This window comes from Silene latifolia, chromosome 6 (assembly GCF_048544455.1).
Source record: "Silene latifolia isolate original U9 population chromosome 6, ASM4854445v1, whole genome shotgun sequence".
Classification (NCBI taxonomy): Eukaryota; Viridiplantae; Streptophyta; class Magnoliopsida; order Caryophyllales; family Caryophyllaceae; genus Silene; species Silene latifolia.
The window spans coordinates 39,529,143-39,550,605 of record NC_133531.1 but is presented as its reverse complement, the minus strand read 5'-3'; the positions used below and the strand labels follow the sequence as shown (position 1 = coordinate 39,550,605).

At 36.5% G+C, this 21,463-nt stretch overlaps 1 long non-coding RNA gene across 1 annotated transcript in view; it reads right to left on the bottom strand.

Annotated features, from left to right (window-relative positions):
* Window positions 1-1,620: 1,620 nt before the first annotated feature.
* Window positions 1,621-21,463, bottom strand: part of LOC141658722 (uncharacterized) — a 34,319-nt gene continuing 14,476 nt past the window's right edge. The window contains exons 2-3 of the long non-coding RNA XR_012549373.1: window positions 6,279-6,336; window positions 1,621-1,730 (exon numbers count right to left, since the gene is read on the bottom strand). This is a non-coding gene — a long non-coding RNA (uncharacterized LOC141658722). The remainder of the gene's footprint in view (window positions 1,731-6,278; window positions 6,337-21,463) is intronic.

The window sequence follows — 21,463 nt, the reverse complement described above, 5'->3', positions numbered from 1 at the left end:
AGGACGGACCAATATTACATTTTATTAGCATTTTTCAGATTATGTTTTACAATAATATCTTAGCTTAATTAGTGATTGTCTAAGTTCAATGAACTAGTAGCTTTAAGTATTGTAATTAAGTGAAGAGTGATTGCTCAACTCTTCACCTTACTTGGACCATTTAGGACGGCAGCCTTGGGGCTTATATAAAGCCTTCAAGTTCATGAATAAAATAATCCAGAAATTTGCTCAAACTTATGTTTACAAAAATCGTTTCTTGCTTAGAAACAAAACTGGTTTTGATTGGAACGCGTTTCTAATTAAAATTCTCGAGTTGTTGATCAATAGGTCTTGATCTCACTCACTTTGATCAAGTAATAGGTCTTGCTTGTTCAAAACACTATCCCTTATATACAAAAATCAGAACTGGTCGTACCTAGTACGTTCGGTTCGCCAAAAACAGTCCGTTAATCTTTAATCTTTTGTTCTCTAAATTAATCAGTTTCAGGTCTGCGCGTACCTAGTACGAACAGTCCTCAGCACTGTCCAATTTGTTTTTAATTCCGCCGCTCAGTTCGTATCAAAGGCCAAAGTTATTAATTAACTTTTTCCCCTCGTAATAAGATGACGGGAATTCTCTCATTTGGGGAAATGCTTCGAGTAGAAGTTCAATTAATTTATTGAATGAATCATTAGACCAATGAAACATACACTTAATATGAAATAAGTGTAAAATAAAGGACAATTTTGAGAAAGTTTGACATCCTTCATAAAGTTCTTCATTTGCGGCCTCAAACAATCTTTTATACTTTGCCTCTTCCTCAATGTTGTTTCCTTTTGATGGTTTATTAGATTCATTATGAGATTCATCACCATATAACTTATGAGAGCCGTACTCATGATCTGAATCATCATTATAACTACATCCCATAGATAGATCATCAATATCACTATTTTTCATGTGTGAGTGAGGAAGTTCATCATTAACCCCTTTAGAAAAGTGAGAAACGTTAACCAAATTAGCTGCATCGAATAGACCACTCATATCATCACGACCTACAAATGATCCTTTACTAGTGCTACCAACATCAGCACTAGTTATATGATCAAGAACATCCCCTTTACCATGCCAAATCCAATTTGTATACTTTTGATAAAAGCCTTTGAACAAAATATGCCCCTCTACTTCACTAAGCGGCAACCAATAACGTAATTTGCAATTTTTACTAGGACACTTTATTTTTCCTTCTACAAGACTTTCTTTAGCTATCGCAATAAATTTCAAACAACCATCTATGTAGTTCGAATGGTCATTTGCCAATGTAATCCAACTTGTATCCATGTCTACACAAACCAAAAACACCAGACACGCCCATATGGATTAAACATGTATAGTATTTTAATACTCGTAGAAAAAAAAAACATTTGCTATTGTCCCAAAAGTACAAGATAAATAACGACTAATCATGAAACTGTAAAAGTAATAACGTTTTAAGTATTTTAATACTCATTGTATGTTTAAGTAGATAAAGAAGTGAACATGGCTTAATTAACTAGAGAAAATAGACATAAAACGAGAATCACCGAAGTTGATCACAAACAATAAAAACTCCAATAGGAAACTAAACAAAAGAAGAGAAAAGAAGAGAAGAGGAGAGAATTATTTTATTTGTGGTACCTGATATCGAAAAACAGATGAATCGGAAACTACGAATCGCAACCCTAATTTTTGCGAGCAATCAACAGCACACCTGAGATTCAAAATGTAAACAAGTTATTACTAATAAAATATTGGAGGGTCAGACTTCAAAGAAAAAAAGTGATTCATAAATTGGATGTTGCCACTTATAAAAGAAAAAAAAATTACTAAAATTTCTCATGCTCTTTCACATAAAGCTTTCTAAATTCGAAAGCATTTCTCATAGATAAAAACAACTGTGCTCAAATGACACCACAGTTAGCCAAAAATATTATTTGTAAACTGCTTCATGGAAATTATCATACGCCTAAGATTCTAGTTCGTCTAAAGAATAAACAGATCCAAATGAGAAATTATCTGGTCACTATATCTCTTGCTATAACCTAGTTTTCAAATAGAGCAACAAGATGGATTATCTTTCTGGAGTAAAACTCTTAGGACTTGATTTTTGGACATATAAGACTCGAAAACAAGAACTAACTTGGACAGAATTAGACTCAACAAAGGACTCGATTTGGACACTTAGATGGATTGTTTTAAGGACCAACAAGCTATATAAGGACACATTTAGAAGCTAATAAACGATTCAACCAAAGCAAGGCACGAAACAGCCTGTTTTGGACGAATATAAGATCCTAAATAGCTTGATAACTTTGAAAGAAAGCAATGGAAATAAGATTGTAACTTAAATGCTTATGAACTAAACATTCAAATAACAATTCCCACAATAACTTAAGGCAACAAAACAGAAACTTTGGGACTGTTTTGACACAAAACAATAACAAGACTCGGGATATGACTTGAGAAGATCACAAAGCAATCTCAAGACTCGGGATGTTGTTCAAGATCACAAAGCAAGAACTAATCCCCTTATGCACTTGGTCAGATCACAAAGCAAACCAAGATACACGACCCCAAACACTAAGTAATGGGGTTGTTCTAGCACTAAGGAAAGAACTAATCAAGGGTTTTGAGAAACCTCATAAAACTCATAATTTTCATTAACTCCAATCTTGTCATTTCCTTGCACAAATTCATGGAATGCTTTCTTGCCTTGAAAAATGAAGGACCCTCATCCCTAGCTCCCGCTGCAATCACAATGCAACAAATTTTGTTGCAAACTCCCTTTCTTCAAAAGAATTTGCCCTCAAATTCTCGACATTGTCATATTCAACCTCTTCACAACAAGACAACGCACACCTCAAGAGATAGATTATCATGACTTCCTCCTGGATCATAGACCAGAATTGTGTATGGCAAGAGTGGTGTTGTTACACTCTTGTCAGCAAAGTTCTTGGACAAATCAGGCCCCTTCAAGATGTAAGCTTTAAAGTTAGGACCATGGCTGGTGTAGGAGGTTACATTTGGTGCACTTGAGTATGGAATGACCCAAGACTCCTTTCTTGCTTCACCCTTGCTTGAATCCAAACACATATCACCTTCAAAGGAGCTTAAGAAACCATCCATCTTAAGGCTTAAAGGTTGCTGCAACTTCTTGTTTATGGATAGCTCTAATGGACTCAAGTAGATGATGTTTGAGCTAACGACAAGTTCGGCCCCATGCTGTTTCCCAACAAGGACTTGTATAGAGTGTGTTGGTTCTGATTCCTCCTTGTGGTGTGTAAGGGCATCACCTACATCTTCCCTTTGAGCATCCTTAGCTTTAGACTCAAGAGAGACCAAGCATGGGACAACATCCTTTTGGATTAGCCCCTCCTCCTTCCCAACTGTTTTTATAGCTTCTAAACTGTCCCCTTTAGCTAAGACCTCATGTGTTCTAGGCCTTGATAAACTCCTTTCAACAAACAAAGCCAACTCAAACAACTCACCATATGAATGCACCATTTCTAAGTTAATTCTCCTAGCAATTTCAGATTTCAAGCCAAGATAAAATCTGATTCTCTCTTGGACAAAATCAACTTCTATGTCACACACAAAGTGTAACTCCTTAAATAATCTAGCATACTCATGAACACTCAAGGAATTTTGTTTAAGGGTCTTAAGTTCAGCCAACAAATTATCCATGGTAGAAAAAGGTAGAAACTTTAATCTCATGTTCCTTTCAAGTTTAAACCAAGAACATATTCTACCCTTCCCTTCCATCCTCCTTGAAAATGTAAGAGTATTATACCACAACAAAGCAACACCCTTTAAAGAAGACACAACCTGTTTACACTTCTCTTTATCAGAAAAACACTTGTTCTCGAAATAGCATTCAACATCAAACAACCAAGACACAATTGCTCTACTGTTTTCACCATTAAAGGAAGGAAGTAATGGTGTGTTACCTTTGCTTCTAAGGGTAGAAGAGGAATTAGAACACTCATAGGGCAGGAGGTGTTCTCCTTGATACAAATCAGGAGGTTTTGGTTCCCTTGGAACCCCATGGGTGCTTGTTCCACTCCTTGTATGCACATCACCTTCATACCCTTTTGTTAGAGTTTGCAACTTCATCATAGCTGCTTCTAATGACTTGGAAATGGAACCAAGATCACAAGGCTTCATCTTTGAGCATGGAACATAGGGTACAACACCAATAGCTACTAATTTTCCCATGAAAAATCAGAATCACAACAACTTAAGTAAAACTGATTTTTCAAGAAACAAACCAAAGCTTTGAAAACCTCTCTTCACTCATTGGGTTGTTTTTGTAGTTTTAGATGTAGTTAGGAAAGATGAACACTCAACCAAAGCTCTAATACCAATTTGGAGTAAAACTCTTAGGACTTGATTTTTGGACATATAAGACTCGAAAACAAGAACTAACTTGGACAGAATTAGACTCAACAAAGAACTCGATTTGGACACTTAGATGGATTGTTTTAAGGACTAACAAGCTATATAAGGACACATTTAGAAGCTAATAAACGATTCAACCAAAGCAAGGCACGAAACAGCCTGTTTTGGACGAATATAAGATCCTAAATAGCTTGATAACTTTGAAAGAAAGCAATGGAAATAAGATTGTAACTTAAATGCTTATGAACTAAACATTCAAATAACAATTCCCACAATAACTTAAGGCAACAAAACAGAAACTTTGGGACTGTTTTGACACAAAACAATAACAAGACTCGGGATATGACTTGAGAAGATCACAAAGCAATCTCAAGACTCGGGATGTTGTTCAAGATCACAAAGCAAGAACTAATCCCCTTATGCACTTGGTCAGATCACAAAGCAAACCAAGATACACGACCCCAAACACTAAGTAATGGGGTTGTTCTAGCACTAAGCAAAGAACTAATCAAGGGTTTTGAGAAACCTCATAAAACTCATAATTTTCATTAACTCCAATCTTGTCATTTCCTTGCACAAATTCATGGAATGCTTTCTTGCCTTGAAAAATGAAGGACCCTCATCCCTAGCTCCCGCTGCAATCACAATGCAACAAATTTTGTTGCACTTTCAGTGTGTGTTCACTAAAGAAGATTCAATGAAAGAGGCACTGAAAGGGGTTAACTCAAACATTCTGGTCAGGTCGAATGAATACGACAAATTATACACATAGACAAGCAAATTAAAGTCGAATTAATTGGCAAATGAATTATACAAATTATACTCAAGGAAACCCATAATCTCGTTGTCAGAGGGCGAATTTAAGGAAGAAAACAGACCATGAAATCCCAAACATATGAAGTAGTGAGTAATATCTTGGTGTCAAATGAGGCGCAAGGGCAGCTGGCCAGTACAATAAATAGGGAAGGGGGATTTTAAACCTGTGATCTATATTGTCATGATACGTCCGTCATAACCATTATACTAAGACCTGGTGGTAATACTAATACACTCATAATGGAGATGCAGACAAACCCAAAAGCTCAGTTAACTTAACCTTCACCAAATTGTACAGCAGTACCACATAATTTCTATCCTCACCAACAAGGGTGTATTTTTTGAGGGGTGGAACTCAAGGCAGCTGGTAATCTGCAATAATAGTGGGCGGAAGGGTATTACAACTTGGGTGGGGGAACCTGCCATCTGCATCTGAAACGGGAAAGAAGTGGATCATTACTGAAGTATTGTAGCATTATGTTCTTTAGTTATTTAGGTTTGCAGATGGCCATCTGACCGGAAGGTAATGTGCTTATTTAAATACACTTTAAATTTAGTTCTTAGTTCTGTACACAGGTAAACCTGAATAGCCTTTGGATTATCCTCAAATACTATCACCACATGGTCTGCAACTCACCAAGTTTCAGGCAATGTTTAGAACACACAAAGGGACATCTAGAAATAGCAAGGGCACATGAAACAGTGTTAATTTTAAAACAATAGTTCCACCCTTCAATTATCAAGCAACACCACAAATGCTATCTCAAGTCTCAGTTATCAAACAACACCACAGATGCAAACTAAAATCATTAAACCCTACCTAAGGCAAGAACTATCTCTAATCCCCAAAATTAACACACTAATCAAATAAATCATCGTCATTATCATAACAGCACAATTAATCATAAAATCGTGACATTAAACACCTAAAAAAATGAAAATATGAGCAGAAATGAAATTAAAACCAAGCAGAAATCGCATGTTCTGAACAAAAACAAACATTTGGAGAGAAAAATTGAAAAGAAGAGAAAAGATTGATACATACCAAGTGTCTGAATAGTCCCGAGCAGCAACTATCTGAATCTTATCAAGCACCGAACTATCTGAAATGGAAACCAATATAGTCAGTCAGTCCAGATATCGGGATTGGACATGGCGGTGAAAATGAAGCAAGGACAGTTCATGGATTATGGAGGGAGGCCTATAGAAAACTATGCTGCTAATGGTGCTGGTTTAGTATAAGGTATGCTTCTGGCTTAGTTATTTTTATAGGTGAATAATGAGCAGGGAAAATCAAGAGTTAAGACCCGAAAATAAATGGTATGTAGATGGAAGCAGGAATTCAGATCATAGGCATACAATCAACCAATATTTTAGACACTTCTACTAGACTAACACAAAAACCAAACTCTGTAATTTTCATAGAAAGTTCACTGAAATCATATTTTAAATATCACATATTTTAGTTTAAAGTTTTAGTCATAAAAACTTAAGGATCTTATGCATGCAAAACATATAAATAAGTGTAGAGGAAAACAGGTTCCTTACATTGAATATTTCGGTTTATGGGCACAAGTGAGGTCTCATACCTCACTTGTTCTTGAGCTTTCAATATGTTAGGATGATCCTCCAAAGACTTCAAGTATAGAAGCCACTCCTCCTGATTGCACCCAAGATTATCCCTTATCTCTACTAAATAATATGTGCTAGATATTTGTTTAGTAGTTTACCTTAAAATTAATTACTAATACTCATATATTACACTAATAATATTAGTAATTTGATTGAACAATTTGGATCAAGATTTCTCTAATTTTGGAGAAAGATGAAAGAGTGTAAGAGAGAGGTATGCATGAATGAATTAATTATGCATATAGAGAATGAATACACCTTAAAAGAGAGAACAAAATTCTCCCCTTATGAGCATGGAAAACCGGTGGGGAGGGAGCCAATGCCAAGGGATGACATCTTTTCTTTTTGCTTTTTGGTCTACAGAAGAAATAGGTGTGTAAGACTATCATGCTATAGGTATGATTAGCTCTATTTTATCACATAAAATAAATCAACCATAATGCATTATAACTCCCTCCATTTCGGTCCACTTCCATAAAATGGACTACCATTTTATTTTGTCAATTTGTCATTTGTCACACAATATGTCACATGTAGTATAATACTTGTTATTAATTAATTTAATGCATATTTATCACATAAATATCATTTTATAAATTAATTAAATTACATATAACAAATTGACTAGTGATACTTGATCACATGAATAAAATGGGTCATTTAATTATAATTCACAAAATTTTGTAATTATAATTAACCATTCATTCTCATCTCTATTGTTTCTCAAACAATAAACAATTTTAGTAATAAAGCATTTTTATTACTAAAACAAATCTTATTTAATCTCATTACAATAAGAAATAATATTCTCTCTCACAATTGAATTGTTCAATTTTAAGGAATTGATCAACTTGTATCGTCATACAATTAATCAACTTTACGAATAAGGTCATCATCCTTTAGGTGTGACCTTAAGGGATCAACTGACCACCACCGTCCCACGACAAGAACGTCAAACTCTAGCAAGCCAATCGTTACCGATTAATGTTGGTCAGTTGACTATATAATTGAATCATCCCTTACGTATTCTTAAAATGAGATTTAAACATGTGATCATTATGATCGACAATTGTGATCGCATTATTGTTGGAGACACTCCAACAATCTCCCACTGGTCCTCGACAAGTGTGCGTCACCAATTCTCTTGTCCTATTACTATCTCCCACTCAATGCAAGGTGTCTTTCGGGTCGTACTTGCGAGAGTGGTTTCCTCGATCTGGAGAATAACTGATTGACCGGAATTATCTACCATAGATACCTTCCGAGCGTGGCCACGCATTTCTAGTTCATTACTCCTCGAGTGGCCCTGAAATATTGTTTTAACCCTGACAAGGGGGTGGACAATTCCTATCGCACTATTCCCTTCGACTAGCCACAACCATCATAACCCAAAATATGCCCATTTGACCCCATTTACGAAGGTCGTAGTAACATAAATCAAAGTTAATCTAAAACCATGCCACCTTAGGCGACTAGTCTTTAGTCAAAAGAATCGACTCATTAGAATACTATAGTAGCTCTCGCCACGACCAGGCTTTATAAATTTGCCAGAACTCTATAAGCGGTCACTGCCCGACAAAGTGTTCCTAACAGTCTGCCTATGTGATCGACTAGTCATCTCACATGACTCTATGGCACTTGAACTTGCCATCAATCGCATCACACTGCCCGACAGGGTTCAACATTGTCATACAACCCGCTTGGATGTAACAAAGTACAAGAAAAGAGTTTTTTTTTAAAGTAAAAACTCGAACGACGAATGCGATTATCACATATGAATAGTCAATGCCTGATTACTATTTCATATTCTATAATCTAATTTGATCTTGTATGTAGTTGTTCATTTCAATTCAATTGAAATGACATGACTCATCATGTTTAGCCTATGATTAGGCCTTGCTATGTAGGTTTTAGTAACTCCTTGCTCAACCTTGCTACATACTCGTTTTCCTTTCGTAATGCATACCTTGTATTACAAAACTTTCTGAGTATGTGTCTAGATCCAATCTAGACAAAAGCTCTCTAGTCATAGAATAGCTCCCACTGTTTAACAGTGTGCGGGACCCATCCCTCTCGCACATCTCATGATTGCAAGTGTACTCAATTTCCGTTGTAAGCATCTCTCATTGTTCTATATTGCCTAGAACGATTCTAGCAAATCCATTTCTTAAATAACATAGCCACAATGGTTCTTTAACCATCTTTAGGTGTTTCAAATATTGTTTTTGTCCGAAACCTTATGCAATCTCAACAGTCATTAGTGTAAGCCCTTACACAAATTTGTGAATTGCATCAAAAACACTTAACTTTCCATCCTTAATGCTTTTTCAAGCACTTAAGAATAATCTATATGGCTATTTGATAACTATTACTTAAATTCAATTTTGAAACAACTCATCATACTCAAAGTATATGAAGTGCTATACATCATTACTCATTTAATGATCCGGCAGCGGAAGCAAATGGAATCAATCAAATATGTTCAACTTGATTGAACTAGTCATGAATCTTATCAACATAAGACTTCTTATTTGACGCTAATATCATGTGGATTTATCTCCATAAATCTGGATATTAAAGATGTATTATATATCTCCAAGTCTTAAATCATTCCCAATGATCAATATGTCATCCACATATTAAACTAATTAAAATTACCGTAACTCCCACTAAACTTTATGTATAAACACAACTTCTCGACCTATCGAGAAAAGTTTTATAACATGATCAAAATATTAATTCCAACTCATTGATGTCATACTTAAGACCCTCTCTTAAGTTTCACATTATCTTAGGATGGCAAGAATCTACAAAACTCAAGACATGTATTGAATACATTCCTTCTAATTGAAGAAGTGGGTTTTAGATTCACTCGCTATATATATCTCATAATGAAACACAATCCCTAAGAAGATCCAAATAGATTTAAGCATTTCAACTAGTGCAAAACCCTTTGCTACCAATCAAGCTTTGATATCTAACAATTCACTTGGAATTTATTTCGGATTTTCATGGCTCTAAGCCTTGTATTGAGTTGTGACTTAAACACTCTCATGTAAGTCATATGTTCATTACTTTCCAGAAGTAATCAACTTGAGTCAAACAATTTCTTTGTAAGTTGCAAGCTCTTTACTTTCTAAAAGTAACACTAATTCATCATCTTCAACAAGTGATGACTTTAACCTCCTAGGTTTTGAAGAAACAACGTCTTACACAAAACGTCTTATGTAGCCAAGAAAGACCAGTTTCTTGCGACATAACATTCTTTGTGGCTCTTGAATAATTTCTCCCACTCTGTCTTCTAGAAATAAACTTGTATTCTAGAAAGACAGCTTCACGAGCCACAAACCCGTTGTACTCGTGATTATAGTAAGGAAAAATGAGCATTTGTTTCTTTTGAAAACTTACAAACATGGTACCCTACCATTTCATATCTCATATGATTCGTTTTAGATTTAGTGGAAAAATAATTTAGACAAAATGATAAAATCCCCAAAAGGATCAAGTAACTCAAAGTAACTTGATTGAAGTCCAAACCATATCGAATAGCATTTGATTTCTTTATCCAACCACACATTATCCCATAATGCGTGCTAAGAGAGATTAATTTGTGATACTATATCACATTTTCTTTGGCTTATATCAAAGTCTTCACTTTGATAATCCCATGCAGTGTAATGTCCAAGGGTTTAGACAAAATCAACAACAAACCAGCAAAAATAAAACAGTTTTCTCAGGAATGCAATAAACTTGTGCTAATTAATAAAATTATAAAATAACCTCCTAAAATCATGAAACTTGGCAGTAAATCCCTTTAATATAAGAACTAACTCTGAGTAAATTCCTAGGATTTGTAGAAGACTCAAAGTAGTATAAATACTCAACTGAACAGATCGATAGACACAAATGGACAAAGTGAATGAGGTAGTTCTGGTATTTGACTGAAAGGAGGGAACTTTGGATATAATTATCAACTGTAAAACCCACAGAATTCTCACAGGGAATTAAGCTAACAATTTGGGGTGTTAGAGTTAAGAGATTCCACAGATTAACACAGGAAAGACTCAACTAAAACAAACAGCAAAGCTAAACTAACCACAGTCTCAGCACATGAAAGTTTACACTCTACTAACAGGTACTTAATCAATAACCACAGTCTAAGCACAGGTTATTATCAAGCCTGACTCTAATCTACAGACTAAGCACAAGATTAAGAGGTTCAAATTTGAGAGAAATCTAAGGTTTCATTCATAAATCATTTGTGTTACAACGATCGAGTTGAGGTCCTTATATAGGCCTTTTTAGGTTACAAACTTGAAAGGAAACTACATCCAAGGGTCAGGATCCCTTCTCACATGCTGGTAAAAGTCCAAGTACAATATTACAACGGTTTAAAAGATCTTAATTGTAAACTGGAATGAAAACAAAAGAGAAATGCGGTGTGAGTGACGGGTTGTGGTCCTTGTCGCATTCTGGCCTTTCGGTTGAGTGTAGGTACTTGAGGACGAAATGATTGAGTCCTTGGCATTAAAACTGGCTCTAGGTTGTATCTGGTATATGGGAAGACAAGCCAAAAGTCCTTTGAGTGCTTTTTCCTCATGGTTTAGCCAGAAATGGAAAGGTTGCTTTTGATGTTTGTCATTTGTTGCGATTCATCGACTTGGATTTCTAGGACTTGCATTGCGATTTTCCCTTGGACCCCTAGGACTTTTCTGAGCCTAATTCATTGACCAACCAGCTGGCCAGGGTGGCAGCTGGTGGTTGGGCTTGTACTCATACCTATTGGCCACTAAACTTAGCTCACTGAGTGGTTTCGAGATGGGTGTAGTGTTGCTTTTGGACTGCCTCTGTTGAGGTGAGGGGCCCTGGTCGGTGGCTCCGCGCAACCTCCCCTGGTTGAACAGGGCTTGTCCTCAAGCCTGGTGACTCCTCCCCCTCAGCATCATCATAATATGGACTTAGGTCACCCACATTAAAAGTGCCATGCACCTCATACTCTCCTGGTAGATCTACTTTGTAGGCATTTGGACCAATCCTCTCAACAATTTCAAAGGGGCCATCAGCTCTTGGCATCAACTTGTTCTTTCTTCTTGATGGAAACCTCTCTTTTCTTAAATGAACCCAGACTAAATCCCCTGGAACAAACTCCTTTCTTTTCTGAGGCACCTTGGACTGTTTCATGTATTTCTCATTGGTCTTCTCAATCTCCCTTTTCACAGTTTCATGGAGTTTCAGGAGTTGCTCTGCCCTGGCTTTAGCATCATGATTCACCTCATTTCTTGGCACAGATGATAAGTCTACAGGCATTAGGGGATTAATCCCATAGACAACCTCAAAAGGACTATGACCAGTAGCAGTTGATGGTGATCTGTTGAAGGCAAATTCTGCTGCTGCTAATTTGATGTCCCAATCTTTTAGACTCTTGTTTACAAGACATCTCAGAATCCTACCCAAGGTTTTGTTGGTGACCTCAGTTTGGCCATCTGTTTGGGGATGGTGAGATGTACTGAACAACAGTTTGGTTTTGAGCAGCTTCCATAGAGTTTTCCAAAAGTAACTCATGAACTTTGTATCTCTATCTGAAACAATTGTCTTTGGAACTCCATGAAGCCTCACAATTTCTTTCAGGTATAGCTCAGCAACACTGGCAGCATCTTCTGTCTTCTTGCAAGCTATAAAATGGGCCATTTTACTGAACCTGTCAACAACAACCATGATTGAATCCTTTCCTCTCTGTGTCCTTGGCAATGCAACAATAAAATCCATGCTCACATCTTCCCATGGCTTGCTTGGCACTGGTAATGGGATATATGGACCAGTTTGGAAGGAACTCTTAGCCATTTGACATGCTGAACATCTCCTGAGAACATTTTGGACATCCCCCATCATTTTTGGCCAATGGAACTGTTCCTGTAGTATGTCCAATGTTTTCTGAACACCAAAATGCCCTCCCAAGCCTCCTGAATGGACTTCCCTGATTAGGAGGTCCCTGTAGGAACCCCTTGGAACACAGAGCTTGTTCCCTTGGAATAGAAACCCATTTTGCAGTAAGTATTTGTTCCCTGGAACCCTATGCCCCTTAACCTGTGTGATCCACTCCTCAGAGAAGTCGGGTCTTCCTCGTACATCTCTTTCATGAACTCAAAACCAAGGACCCTGGTTCCCATAGTGACGCAAGGAGTGCCTCCTTGATAGTGCATCGCCACTACATTTTGTTTTCCTTCCTTATACTTGCTTTGGAAAAAGTGAATGACTACAAGTACTCCACCCACTTAGCATGTCTGTGACTCAATTTGTGTTGACCATTTATATACTTCAAAGCTTCATGATCAGAGTGTAACACAAATGGCTTTGGCTTCAAATAGTGGCTCCAATGCATGACTGCCCTGATAATTGCATAAAATTCCTTGTCATAGGTAGAATACTTTAATTTAGCTCCATTCAACTTCTCACTGAAGTAGCTACGGGTTTCGAGCTTGGATCAGACCGCACCAATGCCTACTCCACTGGCATCACACTCTACTTCAAAGAGTTGATCAAAGTCTGGCAATTTCAGAATAGGAGTCTCACACATCAATTTCTTAATCCTCTCAAAGGATTGTTGAGCATTCTCAGTCCAGTGGAACTCTCCTTTCTTCATACACTCAGTAATTGGAGCAACAACTGAACTGAAGTTCTTGATAAATCTCCTATAAAATGAGGCCAATCCATGGAACCCTCTCACCTCAGTGATTGTTTTAGGAGTTGGCCAGGATTGAATGGCTGCAACTTTGTCCCGATCAAGCGTAATCCCTCTCCCGGAGACAATGTACCCTAGGAATGCCACTTCTTCAACCATAAAAGTGCATTTTTCCAGTTTACCAAATAACTTTTGTTCCTTGAGGATCCTGAACACAGCTTCAAGATGTTTTAGGTGTTCTCTTTCTTTGCTCCTATAAACCAAGATATCATCAAAGTAGACCACTTTGCAAATTTGCCTAAACATGGCCTTAGCACCTCGGTCATCAGTCTCATAAAGGTGCTTGGTGCATTAGAAAGACCAAATGGCATCACAAGCCACTCATACAGTCCATGTTTAGTTTTGAAGGCAGTCTTCCACTCATCTCCTTCCCTTATCCTGACTTGATGGTACCCTTGCCTGAGATCAATTTTAGAAAATACCATGGCACCACTGAGCTCATCTAACATGTCATCCAACCTTGGTATTGGGAACCTGTACTTGATAGTGATGTTGTTAATGGCCCTGCTGTCAGTACACATCCTCCATGTTCCATCTTTCTTTGGAACAAGTAGAGCAGGACCGCACAAGGACTCGAGAGATTCCCCGACAAATCCTTTGCTCATAAGTTCCTCAATTTGGCTTTGCAATTCTTTGGTAGCAGCTGGATCACTTCTATAAGCTGGCCTGTTAGGAAGCACCGAGCCGGAACAAGGTCAATGTGGTGCTCAATGCCCCTCAATGGTGGCAACCCACTAGGCAGCTCTCTTGGAAATACTTCCTTATACCTCTGAATTAATGGCCTAACTTCAAAGCAGCATCTCGGGGCTCCCTTCTCTGCTTACTTCTTTGGATAGTAACACCCAGACAGGTTGTTCTTGCTTCATTTCTTTGATCATGGCTGCTTCAGAAAGAAATAGCACACCATTGCCCTCCTCTGGCATACTTGGACCTCCATAGTTTCTCTGGTTGGGTGGTAATGGGGTCAGGGTGACCTTCTTGCCTTCATGTTTGAAACTATAGATGTTATCCTTCCCATGGTGAGTGGTATTCCTGTCATACTCCCATGGCCTTCCTAAGAGTAGGTGGCAGGCATCCATTGGAACAATATCACACAGGACTTCATCTTTATACACCTTCCCAATAGAGAATGGAACCAAGCATTGTTTGTCCACCCTTACTTCTGCTCCCTTGTTCAACCACCTCAACTTGTAAGGGTTTGGGTGCTCTTGAGTTGTCAGGTTGAGTTTACTAACCATGGCATTTGATGCCACATTTGTACAACTTCCCCCATCTATGATTAGGTTACAAACCCTCCCTGGATTGTGCATCCGGTTCTGAATATCGGGATCTTTGATCGCCTTCGAGGTGAGTGTTGGGAATGCATGACCCTCCACAAGACTAAGTTGTGACCTGTATCAAGGGGGGCCACAAGCGCATCTTGTTCTCGGTTCTCCTTCGTCTCCACTTCCTCCATTATCGGGTCTCATCTTCCTCATACTGAACCAAACCTTCCCTCTCCCACTGTTCTACTTCCATTCTTTGTCAAGGTTCTCTTAGAAGGACAGTCCTTCCTAAAATGGCCATACCCTTGGCACTGGAAGCATTTAACTCTCCCATCAGTCACAGGTGTGTTGGTTCTAGGGTTCACATGACTCTTCCCCTTGTCTGGTGTTGGTTGGGTTGTAGTTTTTGGGACTTCTCCAATTCTAACCCCAGAAAAAGGTTTGAAAGTGGATCTGGTAAGGGGTTTGGAAGCAGTGACCTTGGCTTTTCCCATCTTTTCAAACCTCAATGCCAGGTTGACTGCCTCATCAAAGGACCAAACTTGTTGCATTCTAACTCTCATAGCAATCTTAGGATCTAAACCCTCAACAAACCTAGCAATTTTCTGCTCAGGCTTTTTAGTGATCTCACATTGCAGGGTGAGTTGTTCAAAGCTCCTAAGATAAGACTCAACAGATTGTTGGTCTTGTTTCAGCTGGGTTAACTTGATAAACATATCCTGTGTGTAATCTTTAGCTATAAACTTATCCTTCAATTTCTTTTTAAGTTTTAGCCAAGATTTAATGGGTTCCTTGCCTTCTCTCATTCTCTGGCTTTTCAGGGTTTCATACCAAAGTGAGGCATAACCTTTGAATTTAAGGATAGAAACTTTGAAAGCTTTCCTGTCAGTATATCCCTTAAATTCAAAGACTCTCTCAACAGTTCTAATCCAGTCTAACAAATCTTCAGGGTTTAAACTACCATGGAAATCAGGAATTTCTACCTTTATATCTTTGTCTCTTTCCATGTAGATGCCCTCTGCCATAGATTCATCGATTCGACATGTCTTCTCCATGTTCCTGGTGGTATGGTTGTCCTCTTCCTGCTCCAACAAAGCCTCTACCCCGCCTCTCGACTCTGTAGGGTGGCCTGTTAGGAACTCCTTCTGCAAGAGTGTTGACAATATTTACCAGTTCATTGATTCTTCCTGCTATCCGATCCACCCCGGTCTCAATACCAAGTAAATCTCTCTTCACTCATGGGTTATTTTTTGTAGTTTTGTTGTAGTTAGGGTAAAAATGAACTCACTTTCCTTCCCAAGACTAACACAAGATGGAATCGTGTTAAAACCTTGCTCTGATATACCAATTTGCAGTGTAATGTCCAAGGGTTTAGACAAAATCAACAACAAACCAAAGCAAAAAATAAAACAGTTTTCTCGGGAATGCAATAAACTTGTGCTAATTAATAAAATTATAAAATAACCTCCTAAAATCATGAAACTTGGCAGTAAATCCCTTTAATATAAGAACTAACTCTGAGTAAATTCCTAGGATTTGTAGAAGACTCAAAGTAGTATAAATACTCAACTGAACAGACTGATAGAAACAAATGGACAGTGAATGAGGTAGTTCTGGTATTTGACTGAAAGGAGGGAACTTTGGATATAATTATCAACTGTAAAACCCACAGAGTTCTCACAGGGAATTAAGCTAACAATTTGGGGTGTTAGAGTTAAGAGATTCCACAAATTAACACAGGAAAGACTCAACTAAAACAAACAGCAAAGCTAAACTAACCACAGTCTCAGCACAGGAAAGTTTATACTCTACTAACAGGTACTTAATCAATAACCACAGTCTAAGCACAGGTTATTATCAAGCCTGACTCTAATCTACAGACTAAGCACAAGATTAAGAGGTTTAAATTTGAGAGAAATCTAAGGTTTCATTCATAAATCATTTGTGTTACAACGATCGAGTTGAGGTCCTTATATAGGCCTTTTTAGGTTACAAACTTGAAAGGAAACTACATCCAAGGGTCAGGATCCCTTCTTACATGCTGGTAAAAGTCCAAGTACAATATTACAACGGTTTAAAAGATCTTAATTGTAAACTGGAATGAAAACAAAAGAGAAATGCGGTGTGGTGATGGACAAAGTTGTGGTCCTTTCTTTGCATTACATGGCCTTTCTGTTGAGTGTAGGCACTTGAGGACGAAATGATTGAGTCCTTGGCATTAAAACTGGCTCTAGGTTGTATCTGGTATATGGGAAGACAAGCCAAAAGTCCTTTGAGTGCTTTTTCCTCATGGTTTAGCCAGAAATGGAAAGGTTGCTTTTGATGTTTGTCATTTGCTACAGTTCTGTCCAGCTTGGATTTCTAGGACTTGCATTGCGATTTTCCCTTGGACCCCTAGGACTTTTCTGAGCCTAATTCATTGACCAACCAGCTGGCCAGGGTGGCAGCTGGTGGTTGGGCTTGTACTCATACCTATTGGCCACTAAACTTAGCTCAGCTTGACTGGTTTCTGAGATGGGTGTAGTGTTGCTTTGGACTGTCTGTTGAGGTGAGGGGCCCTGGTCAGTGGCTCCTGCTGCATCCCATCACGATTAAATCGTGATTCTTTGAACCCTTTGAACTTCTTCAAAGATTTCTCTATTTACCTTATTAAGTGAACACATTAGCGTCAACTTAAATCGTTGGTAAAAGAAAATGATCAACCTATTTTGGATCAATGATTTACAACCTCGATCTCCTTTTCAACCAAAAGGCACGAGACATCTTGCTTTGAATACAAGATACGCATATACTATAAGATTAACAATCTAATGGTTTCAAGAGTACTCGATAACTCTTTGCGTTCATCATTCCAGAATTTAAGGTTTAATCTTGGGTTACCAATTTGAGTCTTGCATCATCTACATGATGTATCATTCTAGTTTGGTTTAGAATATAATCACCTTTGATAATGGGCTAGCCATACATCAAATCATGGTGTATAGGGTCACAAAAGTGAAACCTCTTTTGTATCTTAACAAGTTTATATTCTTATTTAGAGTTTCTGCACTTAATAGTCACAATTAAGTACAACTATAAACCCAAAAACTAGATTGAGTACACAATGACTTTATCTCTCGACATCATTATTGCTAGTCGTCATATTCTAATCATCCTATGTATCAAATACAATGATGAAAACCACCACTGGTTTCTAATATTGACGAAGTAGTACTAGCAAAATTTATGTCAATCAAATAAACATTTAAAGAAGAAGGTCCCATTAGATGTCCCACAACTAACTTGCTGATTCTTCAATAATAATTTGGGGTAGTTTCCTTTCTAGCGTCCAACAATTAAGACAATGGAAACTTTATCGGTTGGGATTGATAGGTTTAGTATCGTTATTCTCAATAACTTTACTTTTACCATTACCTTGTATCAATTCCATTCTAATTTTACTTCTTTAAACCTCATCCTTTTCTTAACGGTTTAAGAGAATGCTCCCACTCATTTCAATGAGTCTTTGCTAAGAGAAGCAAAATTGAAATTCATGAAGACTACTCTTCATTCGTTTGTTTAGTCTTAAAACTTTCATTGAAGTGGTTGCGGTATTTTGGTCAATTACGATTTCTAACAAATCTAGTTACCAAATGATTTAACATTTCAAAGTACTTAATTCGATTAAGCACATGAAAAATAATCCATTGTAAGTAGATATGTTAGTCAAGAATCAAAAACCCTTTTGCTCACGAATAACTTTTATCTATACTCTTCACAAGAGATCCTTGTAATGGATAACACGAGGGTTTAGAAGAAAAATTCATATTTGTCTTTAGTTACGATGTTTTAATGGAGATTTGAATTAAAATCGAAATGATATCGTATATAATTTGAGGTATAGAATTAGAACAATATGATTAACGGAATAATGAAAACAAAAACATTTATAGTTATAATAATACTTGTAAATAATTTAACAAGTAAAGCATTTACATAGTGACCTCTACCCAACTATGATAAATGATTCCAAGATCCAAATTCATATTAACTTGGGCACGGTGTAGCCGATTAATCCCTTATCAATATAACTCGGTGGATTAACTCTTTAATCGATTCTACTTTTAGAACTCTTGGTCGATAAAATTACATTAATATTTATCTTTAGCCTAAAACACATCCGGCTATGGTCGAGAATACTTTTGTTGAGTTCAACCCAAATTTCGAATAAATGTGTCCATGATCCAAATTCATATTAACTTGGGCACGGTGTAGCCGATTCATCCCTCATCAATATGAATTCGGTGGATAGACATTTATCACCCACTTCCCCTACGTAACAAGGTTTGTACCCCGGTGTGGCCGAGCGCACTCCCTCACGAAATAGGTTTTCATGGTTTCTACTTTTTGGTAAGGCTAAGTCTCAATTGTTTATTTTAGCGAGAGGTCATGTCAATTTATTATCTATCACGTTTTAAGTGAACTAAAGCGGTGAACTACGATAATTGTAATTGACACGGTCGATAAACTCGATTTAAAATGCATGTTTAGTTATGGCGATTTAGCGATGCATGCAACATATAAAAAAATGCAAAGCATAAAAAAAAAATTCCTAGTATGGCCTTCCTAAAATAGTAAATCTAATAAACTATTACAAATTCGGAAACCAACTCCTTTGGTCCCTTGATCTTCGGTCTTGGCACGCATCTTGAGGCAACACAATCTTGATGGACCGTCTTCTCGAATGGCACCGACTTCAAGGAACTCCGGAATAATTAAATTACAAAATGAATTACATAATTTCCTATTCTACATTTGTAATTAAAAATAAAAATAAATCTATTAAATTACAAAACGGTGATACGAGATCACAATAATTACAACTGAATCGATATTCCCATACATTTTGGGTAATACCAATTAAAAACTAAGGCCGTACTAAGTGAAATTAAATAATTCAAAAATTACATAAAAAATAAAATATGACAATCATAAATAAAATGAAGCATTATAATATGTATGAACATGCTTAATTTTATGCTAAATCGCCTTTAAAGAGCCAATATTGTATATTTTATCGGTTTTTATGGATTTGCGTGATTATAACTTGTTAAAATCACAATAATTACATAAATTCATATTTATGTACAAGTTAATTACCTTAACCATCTTAGGACTCAAAACTTAGTCTCCACTAACATTTTGACAATAATTAAACTTAATTTCTTAATATTGTTCATAAATGGACCCAAAAATACAAAATTATGCTATAAACTTCAAATTAAATTATAAAAAATTCAAATAATTTCGAAATTTGAAATTTAAACTCATGATCATTCTGGAAAAATACCATGACACTCATAATGTTCAAAACTTAGGTTAAAAATTTCGAAGATTTATCGAGAAAAAAAAAAACAATGTTGCGGTTTATTGGTTTTAACAAATATGACCATTAAAATATGAGAAAATTTATTTTCATCAACTTTTCACTTTTAGATCTAAAATATATGATAAAATGCAACATGTGACGTTTTTCTTTAGTCATGAAGTATGTTTTAGCATTATTACTAGTTTTAGTCACTATTTATGTGATTTTTCATCAAAAATTCATAAATCATGCAAAAAAACTTCACTATAGCCAAATATTTTACACATATCTTGTAAAATTACATGTGACAATATACTAAATTTCCATGACCAGATTCGAAATATAACTCATATTAACCTATTTACTCATTTAAATACGATTTTAACTTATAAAATTCATATTTCGAGCAAAACAACTTATTTTAACATGAACATTTACAGGCCATCAATAGATAATATATGTGAAAACATATCCAAAAACCACTGAAAAATTCGAAGTTTAGCTATTTTTCGTCCAAAAATGACATTTTTATCATAAAAATCACATTTTAATGCCAATAATATATAAAATGAACAATAAAATCCATAAATCATCCCATATGACCTAAAATCCATTTAGGACCAGAAACGTTTAACATGCGAAATTATTTCGTGATTTATCAACATAAAACACAATTTCAAGTTTTATTCGTTAATCGTATTATCTCGGAAAAACGATCCCGATCTTGCATGCAACAACCATAATGCTCTGATACCACTTGTTGGAAATCATATTTTAAATATCACATATTTTAGTTTAAAGTTTTAGTCATAAAAACTTAAGGATCTTATGCATGCAAAACATATAAATAAGTGTAGAGGAAAACCGGTTCCTTACATTGAATATTTCGGTTTATGGGCACAAGTGAGGTCTCCTACCTCACTTGTTCTTGAGCTTTCAATATGTTAGTGTTGGGAAATGTGTCCTCAACAATAGTGCGATCACATGATTTAAATATCATTATTAAATCTCATTTTAAGAATACATGTGGGATGTAATTTTTACAGTCAACTGGTCCACACATATCGGTAATGATTGGCTGACTAGAGTTTGACACATCGTCGTGCGACGGTGGTGATCGAGTTGATCCCCTTAGGTCATACCTATAGGGAAATACTCTTAATTGATTATTTAATTAATCGTATACCGATACGAGTTAATTAAATTGCTTAAAATTGACGAATGATTTTGTGAGTATAATTTACGTA